Raw genomic sequence first — 14,564 nt, 5'->3', positions numbered from 1 at the left:
CTCCGCAGTTCGTCATTCTCCTCCGTGTCGCGGCTCTTGGCACCCCTGTGCCCCCGTTGGAGGAAGTCGGCCGCGGCCAGCCGGAGATGGAGAAGGAGACGGCGCCATCGCCGCCGACTGTGGCGGGCCGAGAAGGCCGGCCTGAAGTGTCGCCAGCGCGACCGGCTGAGGGTGAGCTGACCGTGGGAGGGGATCTTGTGATCTCGTCACCGCTTCACCGGCGCGCGGGGAAGGCGACTTCAGCGCCGGACGCGTAGAAGACCGTGGACACCGGCATGTCTGCCCGGGACCTAGAAGCGGCCAGCGACAGCTCGTCCGGGTGGACGCCGGGCGGCGGGACAGCCGTGCTAAATGTGGTGGCGCAGGACGTTCGGAACCGGCTTCAGGCCCAAGCCACCGCGCTGAAACAGTACACCTAGGAGTTTCTCACGACGCGGTCGGTTATTCGGGTGAGTCCTCCTGCTCCTTTGATTGCTTTTAATTTCTTCTATGGGGGCGCGTCAGCGCACCCACTGGGTGTAGTCCCCGAGTTCCAAGCCGGCTGCTGAGCAGGCGGCTTGGAACTTATTGGAAAGCTTGATTACCATCTTGTTCTTACTCACGTCCCTTGTCTTCTCTGCAAGAGTACCACAACCTTCGTGCGGCCGCCTTCAACTCCCAGGCCCAGGAGTTGAATCAGAAAGCCACTGATCTGACCGAGAGCCGGAGTAAGCGCTCCGTTTTTCTTTTAAGTGGGGGCGCGTCAGCGCACCCACTGGGTGTAGTTCCCGAGATTCAGGCCGACTACCGAGTAGTCGGGTCGGATCTTTTCCTGACGACTTCTTTCTTTATATTGCAGGGGCCAATGCCGACTTGAGGAGCTAGCTGAGCGAAGCCCAGACCGCCCTTCGTGCCAAGGAGGCCGAGTGCACCGCCCTGACTCAAGAGTGTGACCGCCTGGCCAAGAGGTTGGCCGACCAGGAGGAGAGCCATAGGGCGGCCCTAAAGGCGGTGCAAGATAGCGAGGCCGCCCTCAAAGCCGAGTATGAGACCGAGGCGGCAAACTAGGCCGAGATGAGGCAGGCGCTGAGCCAAGGCTACAGCCGGATGGAAGACTTGATTGACGGTAGGCCGCCTTCTTCTTTGCTTCCTTGACTGCCTTCTACTATCTGATTCATTTTTTGATTATGTGTCGCTGCTTTCCTCTTTGTGCAAATTACTTCCCCGGCTACTCAGCCGCCGCCGCCCCAGCCATCGAGATTGCACCGAATGCCAGCCGGACACTTGAGGAGCATCTTCTGGGGCTTCAAGCCTGCCTGCAGCCGACCCATCGCATTCTCCGCTGTCTTCAGCACGCCGGAGCGCAAGTGCTGGCCACCCTCTGGCCTGGCGAGGTGATTTCTCGCACCCCAAGTCGGACCACCGACTGGCTGGAGGTCGCAGTCGGCCGCTTCGAGGCTTGGAAGGCGTCAGCGACCCGCTCCGGCGCTGGGAGGACTCTGGAGTTCATCCAGGCTTGGTATCCTGGGCTGAACTTGGACCAGCTGAGCACCTGGTGACAGGAGGCTGACGAGGAGCTGGAGGCGGTGCGGCCGGCTATCATCCAGCGCGCCTCGGCGATCGTCGAGTATACCGATACCAGCGCCTTTGCTCCTGAGGTGGATGATGTCGGCGTCTCTCAGCCGAAGGAGTGGTTCGGGCTGAACCCGGCCGAAGGTGAGGACTCGGCGGAGGAGATTGCCTCCAGTGATGAGGGCGAAGAGGAAGAGGGAGAGGATGACGAAGACACTGCGCCGGATGGTGAAGCGACCAGCCCGCCTCAGCCCGATGGTGCTTCTAGCAACGATGCCGAGACTCGCCAGCCGGTCACTCCTCCAGCCGGCACCGCCGACTCCGCCAACCTGCCCCACTCGCCTGTTGCTCCCCTGGCTTGATCCGCCGTCCTAGCTTTCCTGCTTGTTACTTCTTTGAACAATCTTTCAATTTGCGCAGTTCCACCCACTGGGGGTGTATTCAGACTATGTTGAATGTTGGCCTTTCGAAGGTCTTTTGTGTAAATATTATGCATGTGTTTGGCTTCCGCTTATGTTTGCTTTTTATCCTTTGGCTTTTTCCTTTGCCGCCTTCCCTTGGTCGCCGCCTTCCCAGTCGGACAGCTGCTCTGCAGTCTGCGACCGGAGAAGTACTTGGTCGTTTTTGGGAAGGCAAGTACTTGAGCTTTCTCAGATTGCAGCAAGGTGAGCGGGAAGCTGGCCAGCCGACTACTCTAGTAGTCGGCTAGCGGGGTGGGAGGCCGACTCGTGTTATATAAGTTCATTAGTCCTTAGCTGTTTTTTCGTGTGGGCATCCTTTCCTGCCCTTGGCTCTTGTCAGTCGGACAGTCGTTTCTTCGAGCTGCGACTTTTGGCAAGAGGGGGCTTGGGTGCCGGCACACTACTTGTCTGGCTGCAGGTGGAACTTCAGATATAACTTGAGGCGGCGAGTCCCCGGGCCGACTGGTCGAACCCGGTGCCGGACGAAGAAAGCAGGTGTAGCAACATAATCGTATGCGTGATACTCATCTTTCATAGATAAAAGAGGGTAGTCCCCGAGTACTCCTCGGGGCACCCCTTGTCTCGTACTTAGTACAAAAGGTAGCATGCTACGTACTGCTTTTTAACTGTAAAATCTTCGGAGGAGATTGGCGTTCCACGGTCAGTCCCACTCCTTGCCGAAATCGTCTCTCTTGCATGCCTTCGGGTTCTGTGCTTCGATTAGGTAGTAGGAGTCATTGCCTAAAGCTCTGCTGATGATGAAGGGGCCCTCCCAAGGGGCCGAGAGCTTGTGCTGGCCGGCTGTTCGCTGGATCAGCCGGAGCACAAGGTCGCCCTCTTGGAAAGATCTTGGCTTGACCTTTCGGTTGTGGTAGCGGCGCAGACCCTGCTGATAGATGGCGGACCGACAGAGAGCTAACAGCCGACCCTCTTCTAGCAGGTCGACGCCGTCTTCTCGTGCTTCCTTGGCTTCCGCCTCCGTGAACATGGTGACCCGAGGTGAGTCGAACTCAATGTCAGTTGGGATGACGGCCTCGGCACCATATACAAGGAAAAAGGGGTGAAGCCGGTCGATCTATTTGGGGTAGTGCGCAAACTCCAAAGGACGGCCGGCAGCTCGTCGAGCCAGCAGCCGGCCAAACGCTCCAGTGGTATGACCAGTCGGGGCTTGATGCCGGAGAGGATGAGGCCGTTTGCTCGCTCGACCTGGCCGTTTTACTGCGGGTGGGCAACGGACGCTAGGTCCAGCCAGATGTCGCGTGTTGCGCAGAAACGTGCCAGTGCTCCCTTTGCAAAATTTGTGCCATTGTCGGTGATGATGCTATGCGGTAGGCCATACCGGGTTATAATATCTGTGATGAATGTGACGGCAGTCGGCTCATTCAGCTTTTTGATCGGCCTCGCCTCAATCCACTTGGTAAATTTGTCCACAGCGACGAGCAGATGTGTCATGCCGCCGCGTGCCGTTTTGAACGGGCCCACCATGTCCAGCCCCCAGACGGCAAAGGGCCAGGTGAGGGAGATGGTCTTGAGTGCAGAAGCCGGCAGGTGTTGCTTGGAGCTAAAAACTTGGCACCCTTTGCAGTTTTTGACTAGTTCCTTGGCGTCTTCCAAGGCAGTCAGCCAGAAAAATCCATGGCGAAAAGCCTTGACGACGAGTGATCTTGAGGCTGCGTGGTGGCCGCATTCGCCTTGGTGGATGTCCCTGAGGATTGTTGTGCCCTTCTCTGGTTCGACGCAGCACTGGAAGACTCCAGTGACGCTGCGCCTAACAAGCTCTCTGTGGACGATTGTGTAGGCTCCGGCTCGGCATTGAACTTGTCTTGCCGAGATCTCGTCGGTTGGCAGCTCTCTGTTTACTAAGGAGTTGAGGATGGACTGGGCCCGGGATGGAGCTGTGACTTCTTCTATTGTCAGGACTGCCACTGTGATAGGGGCGGGTGGGCTGGGTAGTGAAAAGTCGGAGTCGGAGTCGGCCATTGCCTGTTGTGTTGATGTAGTCCCCGGGCTGGCTGCAGTAGTCCCCGGGCCGAGTTCCGAATTCCCCGGGCCGGGTGCGACTATGGCAGTCCCCGGGCCGCCTGTCGGAGTCCCCGCGCCGCCTGCTTGGTTTCCCAAGTCGGATCCGACTATGTTGGGGTCAGGCGGCACGAAGATGGAATCAGATCCTGGAGACGGCTTGAGGAGTCGGTGGAGAGAAACGCCGGCTGGTATGGCTTGCCGGGTGGATCCTACTCGTGCCAGGGCATCCGCTTGCATGTTGTCGGCACGTGGTACATGAAGGAACTCACATCCCTCAAAATATGCACTGATTTGCTGGACGAGGAAACGATAGCTCGCCATGTTTGCGTCTTTGGCGTCCCAGTCACCGGATGACTGTTGGACCACCAAATCCGAGTCGCCATAGCACAAGATCCGGCGGATGCCGAGTTCTTTGGCTAGCCGAAGCCCGTGTATGAGCGCCTCATACTCGGCCACATTGTTGGAGGCGGCAAAATGAATTTGCAATGTATACTTGAGCTTGTTGCCCTTGGGAGAGGTGAGGACGATGCCGGCTCCCAAGCCGGTGTGCATCTTGGACCCATCGAAGTGCATCCGCCAGTGAGTGGAGTCGGGAGCCGGTGGCAGGTATTGGGTTTCGGCCCAATCAACGAGGAAGTCGGCCAGTGCCTGGGACTTAATGGCGGTGCGGGGCTGGTAGAAGATCGCGTAGGGGGCCAGCTCAATGGCCCATTTGGCCACTCAGCCGGATGCATCCCGACTGCCTATGATCTCGGCAAGCGGGGCAGTACATACGACCGTAATGGGGTGCTCTTGAAAATAGGGCTTGAGCTTCTTGGCAGCGAAGTACACACCATAGCACATCTTCTGGTGGTGTGGGTAGTTCTGCTTCGAGGTGGATAAGACTTCGCTTAAATAATACACCGGCCTCTGAACCGGCTGAGCCCGGCCTTCTTCTGGGCGTTGGACTACGATGACAGTGCTGACCACCCGGCTAGTAGCGGCAATGTAAAGGAGCATGGGCTCCTTTTCAGCCGGTGCCGCCAAGACAGGCGGCGTGGTCAGCATCTTCTTTAGCTCGTGGAAGGCTTGGTCCGCCTGGTCGTTCCACTCGAAATGAGTGGACTTCTTCATGAGTCGGTAGAGGGGGAGGGCCTTCTCTCCGAGCCGGCTGATGAAGCGGTTCAGGGAATCCAAGCATCCGATGAACTTCTGGACATCCCGCAGCTTGGTGGGAATATCCATTCTTTCTATGGCCTTGATCTTTATTGGGTTGCACTCGATGCCGCGTTCGGAGACCAGGAAGCCTAGGAGCTGCCCGGCTGGTACTCCGAACACGCATTTCTCGGGGTTGAGCTTGATTTGGAATCGGCGCAAGTTTTCAAACGTTTCTCTCAGGTCTTCCAGCAAGGTGCCGCGCTTCTCCGTCTTCACCACAATATCGTCTACATAGACATGGGCATTTCTGCCGAGCTGCTTGAGGAGGCATTTCTGCATGCAACACTGAAAAGTGGCACCGGCATTTCTCAAGCCGAATGTCATAGTCAGGTAGCAGAAGGCTCCGAATGGTGTGATGAAGGCGGTTTTCAGGCGGTCAGCTGGATCCAGCTTTATCTGGTGGTAGCCTGAGTAAGCATCCAAGAAGCTCAACAGCTCGCATCCGGCTGTGGAGTCTATTACTTGATCAATCCTTGGCAAGGCAAAGGGATCTTTGGGGCAAGCCTTGTTGAGGCTAGTGTAGTCTATACATATGCGCCACTTGTTGTTTTTCTTCAGCACGAGGACCGGGTAGGCGAGCCATTCTGGGAAGAAAACTTCCATAATGAAGCCGGCTGCCAAAAGTCGGGCTATCTCTTCTACCACAATCCTTCTCTTCTCCTCCGATAGTCGGCGGAGAGGCTGTTTGACTGGTTTCGCACCTTCTAGGACATGTAGCTTGTGCTCGGCGAATTCCTTCGGCACACCTGGCATGTCCTTGGGGGACCATGCGAAAATGTCCCGATTCTCATGGAGGAAATCGGCGAGCTCACCTTCCTATTTGTTGTCCAGGTTTGCCCCGATGGTGGCAAACCTTTCTGGGTGATCTGGGTCCAGAGGTACCCTCTTTGTTTCTTTGGCCGGCTGAAAGGAACCTTGGTCACCACACTCCTTGGGGTCGGGGGACAGGGCCGACTGCTTGTCGGTCATGGCCACAACTCGGTCCAGTATCTTCTTCTCTTCAGCAATTACAAGGGACTCGGCCAGCCGGCTGCTGGCAGCTGCGCACTCGGAGGATTTCTTGTAGTCTCCGGCTATGGTGGTGATGCCCATGGAACTTGGTATCTTCATCTTGAGGTAGGCGTAATGGGGTACAGCCATGAACTTGGCCAGGGCAGGTCGGCCAAGCAACGCGTGGTAAGGGCTCTCTAGATCCACCACTTCAAACCACACCGCCTCTCGGCAGAAATGATCCTTGTCCCCGAAGAGGACATCTATCTTGATCTTGCCGATTGGGGAGCAGGACAAGCCGGGTACGATGCCATGGAACACAGTCCGACTGGGCATGAACTGCTTTGTCCTGATGCTCAGCTTCTCCATGGTGTCGCGGTATAGGATATTGATGCTGCTCCCACCATCTATCAGCACACAGGAGAAACGGGCGGCTCGCTTTTCCGTAGCGAGGGTGGCCTCCAGAACCAATGCGTAGGAGCCGGGAGACGGCATCACCTCTGGGTGATCTGTCCGGCTCCAGCTAATAGGCCTTTCTGACCAGTGCATGAATTCTGGGTTGGTGGAGGTGTAAGTGCATCTAGTGCCACCCCTAGTTGGTTTTGGAGTATTGACGACAAACCTAGTTGAGGGACTAATGTGTTTATGAGAATTGCAGGAAAACACAGGTAGAAGTCCCTCATTGATTCGGTTTTCCTACCAGAGATGACCCCTAAAAATGTATGAAGACATTTAAGTCAAAGGTGGTATATGAAGATATTCACATTGAAGACTATGACAAGAGAAGACACCACATGAATCCTATGGAGCTCGAAGACTTAGATCTTTCGTAGTTCTTTTTCTTTTGTGTTGAGTCATAGGAACCACCGTACTGTTAAGTGGGGTCCAAGAGAACCAGTCAGAATGACTGAAGTGATGCCTAACCAAAAACCTATGTCTTCGAGTGAAGACTATGAGAGCGAATCTTGTCCAGAGTCGGACAAGTCAGCTTTGCTTGTAGCCCAGGTAAAGTTGCCGTGTAAGTTTGAAATCTGACCGTTGGAACACGTGTCAGTTCCTTAGTGACCCAGGGTCATTTCGGACAAATCAGGTCGGGTTGCCAAGTGGCTATAAATAGCCCACCCCCCACAACCATAAATGGTTGGCTGCTCAGATTCAGAGTACGGCTTTTGTCGTTTGAGAGCAACCCACCTCGAAGCCTTTGAGAGAGAATTCCTTGCGGGGATAAAGCCCTAACCACTCAGAGTCAAAGAGAATTAGGCATCACTTAAGTCTTCTTGTCTGTGTGATCTGAAGACTTATTACACTTTAGGACTGTGCATCCTCCAGCCGGTTAGGCGTCGCGTTCTGAGCATCCAAGAGACATTGTGGATTGCCGGTGAACAAAGTCTGTGAAGGTTTGGGAGTCTTACCTTGAAGACTTACCAGAGTGATTGGGCGAGGTCTGTGTGACCTTAGCTCAAGGGGAATACGGTGAGGACTGGGTGTCCTGAGCTGCGTGTTCAGGACTGGGTGTCCGGGACTGTGTGTCCTAAGGTTTAAATACCTAGCCGCCCTAACCAGACGTACAGTTGTCACAGCAACTGGAACTGGTCCAACAAATCATTGTCTTCAGCGTGTCACTGGTTTCATCTTCCCTTCCCTTTACTTACTGTTGCTCCTTGTGAAGTCATTGTATGTTTGCACTATCTTTTGTCTTCACTGAGTGACTGCATGTTCTGTATGGCTTCATAATATCTTCCTACCTGATCCTTACTACATTGCTGCTATTAAGTCATTGTGCTTTCACTTTATTGAATACTTGACTATGGCTTGCCTAGTGTAGTCTACCTTCCGATGCATGGTAATAGGTTTATTTCTATCGTTTGTCTTCATAACTTCCACGTTTTGAAGACTTTCATAAAAATCACCTATTCACCCCCCCTCTAGTCGATATAACGCACTTTCAATTGGTATCAGAGCAAGGTGCTCCCTTGTTCTGTGTGATTCGGTTTAACCACCTAGAGTTTTAGCTATGTCGACTGCAGGGATAATTAAAGTCTCCGCTGTGTGCCCCGTCTTCGATGGAACTGAATATCCCTACTGGAAGAATAAGATGCGCATGCATCTTGAAGCCATTGATGTCGACCTATGGTATGTCGTCGAAAACGGTGTTCCCAAGGCTGGAGAAGGTGTCACTGCTGCTGATGTCAAGAAATTTGTTCAAATGGACTCTACTGCCAAGAATATCATCTGTGGTCACCTGACCAAAGGACAGTATGGCCGTGTGAGTGCTTTGAAGACATCTAAACTGGTCTGGGACTGGCTCTCGAAGGTCAATGAAGGCATCTCAACCCAGAGAGATCAGAGAATCAGTGTCCTTCGCAACCTCTTCAACCGCTTCAAGCGAAATGACAATGAGAATGTCCAGCACACATTTGACCGACTCACTGACATCACAAATGAGCTTCAAGCCCTCAGCGCTACTGAGATCACCAAACATGAAGTCGTCAAGACACTACTGAGATCACTTGATAGTTCGTTTGACATCCTAGCCCTGATGATTCAAGAACGTCCTCATTTCAAGACACTTGATCCATCTGACATACTTGAGAGGCTCAACACACATGAGTTTCAGCTTTCTGAGAAAAGAGATATCTACGGTCCAAACTATGGGCGAACTCGTGCCTTGAAGGCAAAAGCTGTCTCCTCATCTGAAGAAGAATCTGACAGCAGTTTTGATGATCCCGAAGATATTGGAAGGGAACTTGCTATGCTTGTGAAGAAGTTCCAAAAATTCACCAAGAAGAAAGGTTTCAGAAAGTCTTCCCGATCAAGCTCAAGGAATGATGAAGCTTCTGCTCATGACTACAAGAAGAAAACATGTCACAAGTGCAAGAAACTTGGCCACTTCATCTCTGAGTGTCCACAGTGGGACAATGAGAACAAAAAGAAGAAGAAGAGCAAGGAATATGACTCTGACGACAAGAAGAAGAAGAAATACTCAAAGTCTTCTTCCAAGTCTTCCTCAAAGTCTTCATCACACAAGAAGAGCTCATCTGGCAAGGCACGTGCGTTTGTTGGCAAGGAAATGGATTCAGAGGAGGAGTCCGCTTCTAAGGAGGCGGAGGTGGAGTCTGAGGAGGAGTCCGATTCAGACGTCGCAAGTCTAGCTACAACATATGTTGCCAAGTCCATCTTCAATACTGAAGACAATGACCTCGTCACCGACACCGATGCAAATGACAAGGACTACTCCGCTTCTACCTACTGCTTCATGGCACGCGGTGCCAAGGTAAACACACGCACTACTCACTATCAAACATCTAGTGACGATGACTCTGATTGTGATTCAAAACCCAGCTACAAAACACTTGCTAAAATTGCAAATGAACAACAGAAAGCTATGGAACATATTCAAAAACTGTTAGACAGAAGCGATGATCTGTTAGGTGCTGAAATGACTCGATCTGAATCCTTAATTGAAGACATAAAAAATCTTCACGTTAAGTATCAGGAACTTGAAAGTCGTCATGAAACTCTCTCAACAACTCATGAAAAGCTTTCCTATGATTATCTTCAAACGAAGAAAGATCTTGAGAAATTGAGAGCGGTTCATGAAGATCTTCAAAAGGAAAACGAGTCACTTCGCGCCAAACAGATCAGTCCCGCTCAGGAAGGATTTGAACCGCCATGTCTTAAATGCATTGAGCGTGATAATGCTACTTCTGTTGCTGAATGTTCTGCTGCTACTACTGTTGCAATATCTTCAACTATTGATGTGGTAACTAACCCCTATACTGAGGATACCACTGCTATTGCTAATGAGAATGCTAGGTTGAAGACATTGCTTGAAACAGGGATGTACAAAAGTCTTAAAGGGCATCAGACACTATGTGATGTCCTCAAAAAGCAGATACTGAACCGAAACCCGAGGAAAGAGGGTGTTGGGTTCGTAAGGAAAATGAATGCTGATGGCTCTTACTGGAAACCTGAGTAGTACCCCAAAACCATGTGGGTTGCTGCAAAGGAACCTTCAGCAGACCCATCCAATCTATCTGGCTTCACTTGTGCTAACCCCATTATCATTGATGAATCCTTTGATGCAAACTATATACTGTTTAAGAATCAGAATGGTGAAGTGTTTGCCAGGTACATTGGTACTAACTACAGGAATGGACCGCCTATGAAGAAGATCTGGGTTCCGAAAAGGTGTCTGGAGAATCTTCCTGTGAATGTCATCATGACACCTCACGTGAAGAAGACAAACCTCAGACCAAAGGCTTCATACGGTCCAAAGGCTTCATACAGACAGAGGACTCACCTGAGTCGCACTAACGCAAATGTTTTGCAGGGAAACCATACTCAGGCATATGAATATGAGAGCGGTTCATCAAACCGCCATGTTCATAAGACCAAGAACTATTCTGCTTATTCTTATGAGTACTATTGTCCGCCTGCAAGACTGTTTGCTAGGGCTCCAAAGCCAAAATTCTCAGATGCTGCACTTAGACTTATTTCTTCTCAGCCACCCTTGAAGATGTGGGTGGCTAAGAAAGCTTAACTCTCTTTTGCAGGGAAAGGTCTCCAGCAGAAAACCAAAATCGTCTGACGCCATTGCTGGGGACCTTAAACATCTTGTAGGGCGCAAGATCAAATGCCTGAATGGTCTTACTATGTACTTCGTTCCTGAATCGCTTGCTACTCTCCCTATTAGTCCTAATCTGGATCTAAGCTTTCATAACCCATTGGTTCGTCAAATGTTTTTGCTTCACAATGCTCTTGGTGAAGCCTATCCCCCTAACTGCACTGTAGGGTACGACACCAGCGTCTTCAGAATGGATTATTGATAGTGGGTGTACAAATCACATGACTGGCAAAAGAAGTCTTCTTATGGACTCAACCTTACGTCCATCCGACAAGAGCCACATCACATTTGCTGACACTGGTAAAAGTAAGGTATTGGGTCTAGGTAGAGTTGCAATCTCAAGGGATCAACACATGGATAAAGTCATGCTTGTTGAATCCCTTGGCTTCAACTTAATGTCTGTCTCAATGCTTTCCGATTTGAACATGATCGTAATATTTGGAAAATATCGTTGCCTTGTACTAATGGAATCTGACAAGTCTCTAGTGTTTGAAGGGTATCGAAAAGATGATCTATACGTAGTAGATTTCTCAGCAGGACCACATCTTGCCGTATGTCTTCTAGCAAAAGCTTCGGAATGCTGGCTCTAGCATCGGAGGCTTGGGCATGCTGGCATGAGGAACCTCCACGCCCTGGCAAAGAAGAAGCATGTCATAGGCATCGAGGGCGTCAAGTTCAAGAAAGATCACTTATGCGGTGCCTGTGAAGCAGGGAAGATGACGAGGTCCAAACATCCCTCGAAGACAATCATGACCACTACTCGACCCTTCGAACTGCTTCACATGGATCTTTTCGGTCCCACTCATTACTCAACTCTTACTACTACTGCTTGCCTCTATGGCTTCGTTATTGTTGATGATTATTCTAGATATACTTGGGTGCACATAATCCTTTACAAGACTGAAGTGCAGGATGTCTTCAGACGCTTCGCCAATCGAGCTATGAACAATTATGGCGCCAAGATAAAGCACATCAGAAGTGACAATGGCACTGAATTCAAGAACACTGGCCTTGATACATATCTTGATATCTTGGGCATCACACATGAATTCTCAGCCCCGTACACGCCACAGCAGAATGGCGTCTTCGAACGCAAGAACAGAACACTCATTGAGATGGCCAGAACGATGCTAGATGAATACAAGACCCCAAGAAAATTCTGGCCTAAAGCCATTGATACTGCATGCCATACAATCAATCATGTTTATCTTCACAAGCTTCTGAACAAGACATCTTATGAGCTCCTTACTGGCAAGAAGCCAAATGTCAGTTACTTCAGAGTATTTGGCGCAAGGTGCTGGATCAAGGACCCACATCACACCTCAAAGTTTGCACCAAAAGCACATGAGGGTTTTATGCTTGGATATGGAAAGGATTCGCACTCCTACAGAGTCTTCAATCTCTTTCATTACAAAGTGGTTGAAACAGTGGATGTGCGGTTCGATGAGACCAATGGTTCACAAAGAGAGCAACTGCCAAATGTGCTAGATGAAGTTCCATCCAGTGAATCAATCAAGCTAATGGGAACTGGAGAAATTATACCTTCTGAAGCTCATCCTGAAGAAGAACTTATCATCTCAGCACTTGATTAACATGAAGACAATGCTCAGCCTGAAGACATTCCTTCTAACAACGACAATGATCAGTAAGAGCAAAGTCTTCGCCCTGTACATCCTCGCGTTGCCAATGAAGTGCAGATTGAAAGAATAATTGATAGCATCAATGCACCCGGTCCACTCACTCTTTCAAGGGCAACTCAGCTAGCAAATTTCTGTGGGCACTTCGCATTCGTCTCAATAACAGAACCCAAGAAAGTTGAAGAAGCCTTCATGGAACCTGAATGGATTCAAGCTATGCAAGAAGAGCTTCAACAGTTTGAGCTGAATAATGTATGGGAACTAGTTAAGCGTCCTGATCCACGGAAGCACAATATAATAGGCACCAAATGGATATACCGCAACAAGCAAGATGAGCATGGTCAAGTTGTCAGAAACAAAGCTCGTATGGTTGCTCAAGGATATACTCAAGTGGAAGGCATTGACTTCGATGAAACATTTGCTCATGTGGCTAGACTTGAATCCATACGCATACTGCTGGCCTATGCAAATCATCATAACATATTTCTATATCAAATGGATGTGAAGAGTGCTTTTCTCAATGGAAAGATTGAAGAAGAAGTGTATGTTGCACAACCGCCTGCCTTTGAAGATCCAAAACATCCGGACATGGTATACAAGCTCAACAAGGCACTGTATGGCCTCAAACAAGCCCCTCAGGCCTGGTATGACACACTCAAATACTTCCTGAAGAGCAAAGGTTTCATACCTGGTTCCCTAGACCCCACTCTCTTCACGAAGACATATGATGGTGAACTGTTTGTGTGCCAAATATATGTGGATGACATTATCTTCGGCTACACCAATCAGAAGTACAGTGAAGAGTTTGGATATATGATGCAAGAGCAATATCAGATGTCCATGATGGGGGAGCTGAAGTTCTTCCTCGGTCTTCAAATACGACAACAACGCAATGGCATCTTCGTATCTCAAGAGAAGTATCTCAAAGATTGCCTGAAGAAGTTCGGTATGCAAGACTGCAAAGGCTTCACAACACCAATGCCAGCCAAACATCATCTGGGTCCCGACGACAATGGTAAAGAGTTCGATCAAAAGGTATACCGCTCCATGATTGGTTCGTTACTTTATCTATGTGCATCTAGGCCAGATATTATGCTTAGTGTTTGCATGTGTGCTCGATTTCAAGCGGCACCAAAGGAGTCGCATCACTTAGCTGTGAAGCAAATTCTTCGATATTTGGCTCACACCCCAACTCTAGGATTATGGTATCCAAAGGGCTCAGAGTTTGATCTGGTTGGATACTTGGATGCTGATTATGCTGGTGACAAAGTTGATCGCAAGTCTACATCAGGCACATGTCACTTTCTGGGACGATCACTTGTATGTTGGTCTTCAAAGAAGCAGAACTATGTATCTCTCTCCACTGCTGAATCTGAATACATTGCTGCTGGATCTTGCTGCACTCAGCTTCTATGGATGAAGCAAACACTCAAGGACTATGGCATTCATCTGAAGCAAGTGCCACTTTACTGCGACAACGAAAGCGCCATCAAGATCGCCAACAACCCAGTTCAGCACTCGAAGACAAAGCACATTGAAATTCGTCATCATTTTCTCAGAGATCATGTTGTGAAGGAATATATTGATATCATACACGTCAACACTGAAGAGCAATTGGCAGATATCTTCACCAAGCCCTTGGATGAGAAGAGATTTTGCAAGTTACGGTGTGAGCTAAATATCCTGGAATCCTCAAATGTCCTGTGATCAGGCACACATCCTAACCCTAATGCATATTGATGACTTAGATGTGCAACACACAAAGTAAAGTATATCTTCAATCAATGAAGACATACATTCTAAGTGTGAATACATTAATGTGGAATTTGACTTCGGAGCGCCACGATAATTGTGCGCCGTGTCTGGGTCTAATACTTCCTATACGGTGGGTAACGCCACCACCAAATGTTCTATTTTGAAGTGTTTCACTCATGGTGTTACCTTGCAATGTCTTCACATTTGGTTTGGCTTCGATCTCAACATATCTTCATGATTATCTTCACTATGTTGATTATATATATATATATATATATATATATATATATATATATATATATATATATATATATATATATATAT

Source organism: Triticum dicoccoides, chromosome 5A, assembly GCF_002162155.2.
Source record: "Triticum dicoccoides isolate Atlit2015 ecotype Zavitan chromosome 5A, WEW_v2.0, whole genome shotgun sequence".
NCBI classification, from domain to species: Eukaryota; Viridiplantae; Streptophyta; class Magnoliopsida; order Poales; family Poaceae; genus Triticum; species Triticum dicoccoides.
This window is presented reverse-complemented; position numbering follows the sequence as displayed.